At 40.0% G+C, this 9951-nt stretch overlaps 1 pseudogene; it reads left to right on the top strand.

The window, feature by feature from the left end:
• Positions 1–923: 923 nt before the first annotated feature.
• On the top strand, positions 924–1017 carry LOC119516223 (annotated as a pseudogene).
• The last annotated feature ends 8934 nt before the right edge of the window (positions 1018–9951 follow it).

Here is a 9951-nt window from a genome sequence, read left to right as displayed (position 1 = left end):
GAAAAGGTCTCACCCATAATAAGTCTGCATCCACAAGACTGGATTAAAAGAACGTGGCTTTTCCTGGGGTACATAACAGTTTCAAACTGGCACAGCAAGTGTAGATGATGATGTAAAGTGATTGGAACCCTCACATTACACTTGAGAATGTAAGATGGTGGGCATGTAATATGTACCACTTTGGAAAACAGTTAACAGCTTCTTAAAGAGTTAAACACACACCTACTATACAATCCAGCCATTCCAATACCAGACTTCTGCTCAAGAGAATTGGAGTATGTGGCAAAATGAAGACATCTACACGAATACTCATAGAGCTTCGTTTGTAATAGCCCCAAATTGAGAAAGGCTCAAATGTCCACCAACAAATGAATGAACAAATAAATTGTGGAATATCCATATAATGAAAGGCTACTTGACAATTAAAATAAATGAATTACTGATATATGCAACATGATTGAATCTCAAAATTATTATGATGACTGACAAAAACTAGACCAAAAAAGAGTGCACACTGCATGACTCTGTGTATACAAAATTCCATAAAATGCAAACTAAGTTATCGTGACAAGAAGCAAATCAGTGGTCTCCTGGGGATGGGAGTGGGAGTTCAACGGGGAGGGAAGGGAGATAGTGGTTACAAAGGGGCACAAGAAAACTTCTGGGGGTGATGGATATGTTCATTATCTTGATGTTGGCGATGGTTTCATAGCAGTGTATATATGCTGCTATGAATAATGGTGTGCAAATGTCTGTTTGTGTCCTAGCTTTCAGTTCTTCTGAATATATACCTAGTACAAGATTGCCAGATCACATGTTAGTTCTATACAAGATGATTAAACTTATCAAATTGTGCATTTTAATATGGATGTCACTTATACTTCAATTATTTTTAAAAATACTGTAAGAACAATAACAAATGAGTGTTTGCTTTGGTGGCACATATATTAAAATTGCAACAACACAGAGAAAACTATCATGGCCCCTGCACAAGGATGACATGCAGAACATATTTTTTACACCATGATCAAGTGGGTTTTATTCCAGGTTAGCAAGGGTGGTTCAAGACAAGAAAATCAATTAATGTAAAACAACATATTAACAAATCAAAGGGAAAAAAAAAACATGATCATCTCATTTGACACAGAAAAGGCATTTGACAAAATCCAGCATCCTTTCTTGATCAAAAAACACTTCAAAAGATAGAAATAGAAGGAAACTTCCTCAATATGGTAAAGAGCATATATGAAAACCCACAGTTAACATCATACTCAATGGTGAAAGGCTGAAAGCTTTCCCTTTAAGACCTGGAAAAAAAAAAAAACAAGGATGCCCAATGGCACCATTGTTATTTAACATTGTGTTGGAAATTCTAGCTAGAGCAATTAGGCAAGGAAAACAAATAAAAAACATTCAAATTGGAAAGGAAGAAGTAAAACTTTCACTTTTTGCAGATGACATGATCCTCTATTTAGAATGTCTCAAAAAATCTACAACAAAGCTACTAGAGCTAATAAATCAGTTCAGCAAAAGTGGCAGAATACAAGATCAACACACAAAAATCAGTAGTGTTTCTAAACACTAGTAAAGAGCAATTTGAGGAGGAAATCAAGAAAAAAACATCCATTCACAGAAGCAATTAAATGAATCAAATATTTAGGAATAAATTTAACCAAGGCTGTAAAGGACCTATACACAGAAAACTACAAAACATTGCTAAAAGAAATCAAGGAAGACATAAATAAATGGAAGGACATTCCATATTCATGGATTGGAAGACTAAGTATAGTTAAGATGTCAATTCCACCCAAATTGATTTACAGATTCAATGCAATACTAATCAAAATTCCAACAGTCCACTTTGCAGAAATGGAAAAACCAATCACTGAATTTATTTGGAAGGGCAAGGGGCCTTGAATAGCCAAAACATCTTGAGAAAGAAAAATGAAGTTGGAAGACTCACACTTCCTGACTTTAAAGCATTGTACAAAGTCACAGTGGTCAAAAGAGCATGGTACTGGTATTAGGATAGATATATTGACTAACAGACTCTAACTGAGAGTTCAGAAATAGACCCTTACATCTATGGTTAATTGATTTGTGACAAGGTGGCCAAATTCACTCAACTGGGACAGAACAGTCTCTTCAACAAATGGTGTTGGGAGAACTGGTTATCCATATCCAAAAGAATGAAAAAGGACCCATATTTCGCACCTTATATAAAAATTAACTCAAAATGGATCAAAGACCTAAACATTAGAGCTAGGACCATAAAATTCCTAGAAGAAAATGTAGGGAAGCATCTTCAATATTTTGTGGTAGGAGGTACTTTCTTAGACCTTACACCCAAAGCACAAGCAATGAAAGAATAAATAAATAGGATCTCCTCAAAATTGAATACTCTTGTGCTTCAAAAGACTTTGTCAAGAAAGTGAAAAGGCAGCCTACTCAATGGGAGAAAGTATTTGGAAACCACATATCTGATAAGGGTTTAATAACCAGAATATATAAGGAAATCCTACAACTCAACAATAAAAAGAGAACCCAATTTAAAAAATGGACAAAAGATTTGAATAGATACTTTTCCAAAGAAGAAACACAAATGGCTAAAAGGCACATGAAAAGAGGCTTAACATCACTAGCTACTAGGGAAAAGCAAATCAAAACCACAATGAGATTTCATTTCATAACTACTAGAATGGCCATGGTCAAATAAAAAAACAAAAAAAAAACTACAAGTGCTAGGGAGGATGTGAAGAAATAGCAACACTTATTCAACTGGTGGTGAGAATGCAGAATGGGGCAGCTGCTTTGGAAGGCAATTTGGTGGTTCCTCAGGAAGCTAAGTATAGAACTAACATGTGATCTGGCAATCTTGTTACTAGGTATATAATCAGAAGAACTGAAAAGTGGAACACGAACAGACATTTGCACACCGAGATTTGTAGCAGCATTATTCACGATTGCCAAAAGATGGAGACAGCCCGATGTCCATCTACTGATGAATGGATAGACAAGCTATGGCATATACATATGACGAAATATTATACAGCTAAAAGAAAGAATGAGTTCCTGATGCATGCAACCACATGGATGAAACTTGAGGACTTTATGTTGAGTGAAATAAGCCAGACACAAAAGGACAAATATTGTATAGTCTCACTAATATGAACTAATTATAATGAGCAAACTCTGAGAGTTAAAATCTGGAATATAGGTTACCAGGAGATAGAAAGAGGGTAGAGAATGGGCAGATGATGCTTGAGGTGTAGAGTTTTTAGTAAGGTTGATTGTAAATGTTTGGAAATGGATGGAGGAGATAGCAGCACAATACTGTAATTACAACTAACAGTGTTGAGTGTGAGTATGGTTCAAAGGGGAAGACTAGGGTCATGTATGTCACTAGAAGGAAATCTAGAGGATAAAACATGGGGGTATATAACATGGCGAAACCTGTTGTGGACGATGACTGAGGTTAATTGTACAAATATGAGAAAGTTCTTACATGAACTAAAACAAATGTATGTATGTCAGTATTACAAAGTGTTAATAGGGTAGTATATGAGAAAAATGCAATTAATGCAAACTAAGGACTATCGTAAACAGTAATATTGTAATATTCTTTCATCAGTGGTAACAAAAGTACTATACTAAAGCTAAGCGCCAATAATAAGGGGGTATAAAGGATATGGTTTTTTTGGTTTTTTTTTCCGGAGCAATGAGAATGTCCTCAAATTGATTGTGGAGGTAAATGCATAAATCTGTGATTATACCAAAAGCCATTAATGGTACAGTTTGGATGGATTGTATGTAGTGTGACTAAAACCGTTTAAAAAAAAAAAGAGAACAATATCCAACAAAATCAAGTTTTCATTTATACAGTCTGCTTGTTGTTCTCTAAATACTTACTATCTAACATACTATATATTTTGCTTATTTGTCTATTTTATTATCTGCCTCTCCACTTGAGAATGTAAGCTTTTTCAGGGCAGGAAGTTTTAACTGTTTTATTCAGTGCTTATATCTAGCGCCTAGTATAATGCCTGACACATATTATATGTAAGTTTACTAATGTTTGCTGAATGAAAGGATCCATTTAAATCTTTTCTTTCCATGTGTTCACCAGCATCTTATAATAGCACGTTCATGGCTCTACCACAAATATGTTTCAGTAAATTCATCTGTGAAAAAGCACTTAGTAAAATTCTCTTCTTTTTGAGTTATCAGCACATATGACAGAATTGTCTGAAGACTAAAATTAAATATAAGATAATGGGTGTGATAGCACTTTACAAGCTGCAAAGCACTGTATTATTATTAATAGCAAGATTTACGAATAACCCTAGGCTAATTTTCTGAGTCTGGGATAACTTGCTTCTGAGCAAGTCACTTTGAATTTCAAATTCAACAATATCTAGTATCTTTAAGACAGTTCAGTGTAGTAGTTAAGGGTATAGGCTTTACTATCAGACAGACCTGGGCTCAAATCTTGGTTTTGCCCCCATGAAGATCTTGAAAAGTTTCTTAACCTCTCTCAACCTCAGTTTCCACATCTGCAAAATGGGGGCAAAGATTGTCCCTGCCTCTTTGGAACGTTTTGAGAGCAAAATGAGATAATATTTGAAAACTGCAAAGCATATATAAATACTTTAAAAATGTTAGGTACTATATCATTGTATCTTTCCCTTAAAGTTTGTGTTTCCTTTTTAACTCAACATCAGTTTTATCTGATATTCCAGTCTCATACCTTCTAGAGGGATTTTAATTTTGATTCTAATAATTATAAATCTTGAAAGCGATTGAATTAAGACTGCTAGCCAGTAAAACATAATTAATATAAGTGCTCCCAGGTAGAAAGTTTTTTTTTTTTAAAAAATGAGTTCCACCCACCCATCTGGGTCTGGAGAGTAAGAAAATTTAACCACATTACACACTGCTTTATTTTAAGTGCCACAATGAATAGCCCTGGCTTAACTGCAATTAAATACTCCCTACTGACCACTGACTATACAGCACATCATGTCAGGAGAGGCAAAACTGTCAGATTACTGGAAATTCATTTTGGGATTGCTGGGTAATTTCAAGAGCTAACAGACAAAGAAAAATCCCTGATCCCTCGTGTGTGCCAGCATATTTCACTCCTGAACAGCAGTTGTTTGGGAACTCACAGTGCAGCAATACTCGAGATTCTAAAGTTAGGAGGGGTGGGGGGAAATGAGTGATGAGATCATTGTTTTACATTATTTTTTAAAAAATGAAAAGGGATCCATTTTGTACCCACCTTCACTAACAAATGGGAGGAAGGCTCATAAAACTGGAAAATGTTTTGGTGTTCATCTACTTCTGAGCTAAGGATTGGGGACCACTCACCTCTCAGTAGCTGCTGGACGTTAGTTCTGAACCCTGGACTTTGGGGCACTTTGCCTGACTGGTCATTTTTTCAGACTATTTTTTGAAAGTTGCTTCACTCTAGCAGGGGGTCTTCAAACGCTTCACTTTACCAACAGCCAAGTCAATGCTTTCTGTCTAAGGGATTTTTATGGCAAATGGAAAAAAAAAATAAAAAGGAAAAAATTTACTTAGTAGGTAAAATATGGAGGGCTTAAAAGTAATAGCTAACATTAATTAACCTGGCATTATAATAAATGTTCTGCATGTAGCATCTGTTAACCCTTACTTATACCTTATGAGGTTGGCATTCTTGTACCCATTTCATGGATGAATAAGCTGAGGCTTAGAGAGGTAAAGCAATATGACTGTGGTCATTCCACTGTTCAAAGGAGTGGCTTTGATTGGATTCCTGGCTGCTTCCCCCTGAAGCAGTGGTTCTCAACCAGGGTTGATTTCACCACCCAGAGGACATTATGAAATGTCTGGAAACAGCTTTCATTGTGACAACTGCTACTGGCATCTAGTGGGTAGAGGCCAGGAATGCTGCTAAATATCCTCCAGTATACAGGACAGCCCCCACACCAGAGAATTCTCCAGCCCCAAATGTCAATAGCGTTGAGGATGAAAAACACTGCCCTGGACTGGCAGGATCAGCATCACCTGAGATCTTGTTACAAATGCTGGGTACCAGGCTCTACCCCAGGCTTACTAAGGGGCCAGCAATCTGTTTTACCAAGTCCTGCAAGGGATTCTGATGCAGGCCACAATTTGAGAACCACTGCTCTAAGGCCATCAGGACACAAGGGCTGGGCTCCACTACTCATCCCACACTCTAACAAATCTTCAAGGTCCAAAACAAAATTAGCATCAGGGCTTTTGGCTTGTGGGATTCTACCCGTCAGAATTCTTGATCAGTCATCTATCCTTCATCATTTCTGAAGCCACAAAAAGATGCTACTTGCCTGTCTAGGAACTTCACTGGGTTGATCAGGAACCAGAGTGATGGGGAAATCTAGAGCTGCGACCAGTGCTTTTCAAAATGTTCAGGTGGTGTTATTAGCAATGTATACGCGAACCTCCCACACTTGCCAGGTGCAGGGAGGGGAGCTCATATGCACATCATCTCAGCCATTAGCATTAATAAGGATAATGAGGGTCACCATTTGTGCAGGATTTTTCACATGCCAGGCGTTCCTGCTAAACGTTTTACCTGCGTGATCTCACTCTTCACCTCTGCCCTGGGAGTGAGGTTTTCTTATCATGCCCATTTTAGAGACAAAGACACTGATGCTTATGACTCACATGTCAGGGAATCAGGACTTGCACCCCGTTCCATCTAATCCAGAACTCTCCTGTAATTGGAATGGGCCACTCCAGCAAGATAACCTCGTGGGGAGTTGAAAGAGCACAGGACTGGGTTTGATGTAAGTTCTGCCACAAAGGAAAGTCAGCGTCTCCCTTTGTAAAATGGAAGCTTTGAACTAAAGTAGTTCTAATTTCCTTCTACATCTAACTGGTTACAATCGCGGCATGTAATAATTGTTCTATTGTCCTAGGATCAGCATAATAAATACTCTAATGATTTGCACTGATAGAGCATTTTAAAATTATCCAAGTGTTTTCCCCCAGTGATTCCGTTTCTATTCACAACTGTTCTGTGAGGTAGAAAGGGAAGAAATGTGGACATCATTTGATACTTGAGTAGGAGACATGCTAGCAAATGTTGGTTGTATTCTTGCCACCCGCCAGGCCAAGTTCTGAGTGCTTTAGCTCTTTTAGGTTGACAGTGCCCCTAAGAGACAAGAACTATTAATCCCACTTCTTAGGTGAGAATACCAAGGCTGAGAGTAAAGGCAGGGCCCAGGGGACATGCTGTAACTGCTGGACCTGGATTTGGGCCCAAGCCTGACTCCTGAGCCCGAGCTCTTAGCCCTTCCAAGCACAGGTCTTCCAAGAAACTGAGGCACAGAGAGTGGAAGGACTTTCCTAATGGCAATTATTGAGTCACAGTCCGGCATAAAAATCCCAGCCCCTGCCTTCTTCCTGTGGCCATGATCCTAGCACACAATTAGACTCAACTTGTCCTTTTTGGGGTGTGCAGAGAATCAGTCCTGGGTTCATCCTCGCCATCACTGAAGAGTTGTTCACTACACCCTGCTCTCCCACCCAGCCGACAGCGCGGATCTGCAGCATGCTTGCTCCCTTTAAATGGATGCATTATCCTCCTGGGACCTGGGAGGAGAAGCTCGTTGATTTTGTCACTTGTGAGTAATGTGCCATGGCTCCCCGGTGGGGAAAATGCCAGATTATACAATGGTATGCTTTGGTGTGCAACTGTCTTTAGAATAACAAATCTCCTCTTCTGCTTGTGTGCATTACACTTTAATAAAAACCAAAATAGTGGCCACAAATCTCAGCTTTAGCTTAAGGGCATGCATTGTAAATTCATGTTTGTTACACCCCCCACCATCTGCCTGCCCCCCCCAAACACATACCTTTCATAATTCCAGAGAATGACCCCATCTGTCACTTTATTTACCTTTGATTTTAGGTAGGGATGAATGGGGGAGCAATTTTCTCAGCCTCAGCACTGACTGTTGATATTTGGGGCCAGATAATTCTTTGTTGGACTATGGAAGAAGGGCCGTCCTGTGCAAGGTAGGATGTTTGCCAGCATCCCTGGCTTCTACCTACTAGATGCCAGTAGCAACACCCACCTTGTGACAACCAAAAATGTCTCCCGATATAGACTGTGGGAGGCGGGGTGGGGCACAAATGCCCCCAGTGAGAATCACTGTGTTAATGAGAAAACAAATAGCTACCAGGTCATGGGTAGAGATTGGTTGAAATTATGCCTTATAGTTGAAACCTTTTTTTTTCGGTGTTTTCCTGAAGAAAGAAAACTAACATATTCCTCTATGGACCACATTCAGTCCCAATGTGAGTGACATAAAATAGCTCTCCCAGGGTAGTGGTCTCGGACAGCTAAGCATGGGCTGTCCCACCTGTAGGGCCTTTAATAAGGTCAGAGGCAAGGGGGAGGTGTGTGCAAATACTGAAGGGAAGCTAGGCCTGGAAGGGAGGCTGCAAGGGCCGGTGCAGAGCAAAAACTCCCAGGCAGAGGCTCTGATGGAGCTACAGTCCCACCCTATCTAGCTGCACTCACACCACCTTCACAAGTTCCAAACTTAGAGGTGAGAGCTTGCAGGTGAGAGAGGCAAGGAATGGAGGACAGGTTGGAAATAGCTGCTCTTGGGATACAGAGAGGATGGGGATGCAGAGAGGATGGGCTTCCAGCCTGCCTGCCTTCACAGTTGGGAAATATGGTAGGTAAAGGGCAGGCATTTAAAAATTGGGATATTGCTGGGATATTGCTAGGATATGGCCTGACACAGGTGTCAGGCTTCTCAAGAAAAATAAGAAGAAATCAGAAGTTGTGGCCTGCAACCATGCAAGGCAATGGTGGGCTGTGAGATGTCTCCCCTATAGATGGACAAGGCAGGTGGTTTTCAGTTCGGCACAGACCCCCGACTTCACCCCAGCCCCACCATCTGTCCCAGTCCCCTAGTGTCTGGATACCTCATTCCATGGAACTGCCATACCAGCTTGGAAAAACAAATGAACTTCTCTCATGTTTAAGCCACAGTTACATTGGACTCATGAGAGAGCCATCAAACCTCTATGTTAATGTGCACAGTTCATCGATAGAACAATACTAGGAGGGAATAATTCACCCCCAAAGAGATGTAGTCAATCACTAAACAATCTCTGACTCTGTCCTACTATCCCTTCCTCCATGAAGGTGGTAAGTGGTCCCCAGGATCCAGGTTCACTCTCCCAAGCACCACCTCCTTCCCTTTCTATAAGCTTCCTCTTTATCTAATACTCCTTCCCTGTTGATAGCCCTTTAGAATTCTCTCTCTCCAGTTGGTTTCATGACAAAATTTGTAATTGGACTTCATTCTTGAAATGTTAGAAGAGCTGAGAGGAAGACTGTGAGGGAGAAACGGCAAGAAGCTGGAGCGAAAGTCAGCAGTCAGAGGACAACTGGGACCCAAAGTCTGAATATCCAGATTTTACCCAGGAACTTGTTTTGAATCTGCCTCAAAACACATAATAGACCCCAAAGAATCTAGCATTTCCCAAATAGTTATGGCCTGAAAATGTTTAAAGCAGATATTCTGGAATGCAAAATACCAGAATTGGATTGGCTTTTATAAAGGGGGCTTATTTTGTTACAAATTTACACTCCTAAGGCCATAAAACTATTCAAACTAAGGTATCAACAGGAAGATACTGTCACCAAAGAAAGGCCAATGGCATCTGGTACACCTCTGTCATCTGGGAAGGCACGTGGCTGGCTCTGCTGGTCCTTTTAGTCCCGGGTTACATTTCAAAATGGTGTTCTTCCAAATGTCTCTGGGTTTCTCTTAGCTCCTCTGGGGCAAACTCTGGGCTTCATCTCTTAGCTTAGCATCTCAAACGTCCTTCTGTCTGCATCTGCAACCATCTCTAACCATCAGCATGCATCTCAGTTTCTCCAAAAGTCTCTCTCAGCTG

This window comes from Choloepus didactylus, chromosome 19, assembly GCF_015220235.1.
Source record: "Choloepus didactylus isolate mChoDid1 chromosome 19, mChoDid1.pri, whole genome shotgun sequence".
Taxonomy (NCBI): Eukaryota; Metazoa; Chordata; class Mammalia; order Pilosa; family Megalonychidae; genus Choloepus; species Choloepus didactylus.
This window is presented reverse-complemented; position numbering and strand designations above follow the sequence as displayed.